This window comes from Sinocyclocheilus anshuiensis, unplaced genomic scaffold (genome assembly GCF_001515605.1).
Source record: "Sinocyclocheilus anshuiensis isolate Anshui unplaced genomic scaffold, SAMN03320099.WGS_v1.1 scaffold1561, whole genome shotgun sequence".
In the NCBI taxonomy this organism is placed as follows: domain Eukaryota; kingdom Metazoa; phylum Chordata; class Actinopteri; order Cypriniformes; family Cyprinidae; genus Sinocyclocheilus; species Sinocyclocheilus anshuiensis.
The window spans coordinates 541,958-542,805 of record NW_015536630.1 but is presented as its reverse complement, the minus strand read 5'-3'; positions in this window follow the sequence as shown (position 1 = coordinate 542,805).

Here is an 848-nt window from a genome sequence, read left to right as displayed (position 1 = left end):
GAAAAAAAATCTGACTACACTGCACAATTAATCTCTTACACTGCATCTTTGTTTATGATGAATTCAGTGCTTGCACGTACACCGCTTTTATTATTATTGCATTATTACTTTGCCACAAGGAAAAGTGCGTACGTCTGCTCAGACCCTGACGTGGCGGTAAGTACTTTTCCACGTCAAAGACCGTTTTTATAAATATAAACGTTGCCGTGGATTTTAGCGTATGCACACTTAAGATCAAATCTGTGCGTACGCACATTTTTATAAATGAGGCCCCTGGAGCAGGCAGATCTACTGCCCTGTTGTTCCTTAGGGGGAGGCCGTACAGTATGAGCCATCAGAACAGAAGCGACACGAATAAGAGGTATGTTAAATAATCGCTAAAGTTATTATTGTTCAGCAATCGTGCAACTGTAGCACACCCGCCGTCCGACTGGTGGTGCCGCAGTAAGTTTTCTGTTTAAATAAACAAAGAGACACAGTTGTACTGCTTTCAGTCATGGAGTCGCTCTTGTAATGGCCTCTTCTCCGCGACAACGCCGCCCAAATGTTCACGCAAAGAAAAAAGGCATAACTTTTTTATTCTCGCTGTAGTATTGTTGTTGCCGCCATATCCTGAAGATGCTGTGTGCTTCGTTGTGAAAGCGAAACTACTTTATTTGGCCTTCCAAAAGCGGACGATATCCGCTTCGTCATGCCTGGAGCTGATCTGTGCTGGTCGCTGAGGAAATCTAGGCCTCCGGCGTAGACTACAATGCCAGCTGTTCTGACTCACAGATTTAAAGAATTTGCCACTGACGATTCAAACGCGAGTTTTGGGCAGTGTAGAGTAGCGCTTGTTTGTAATTTCT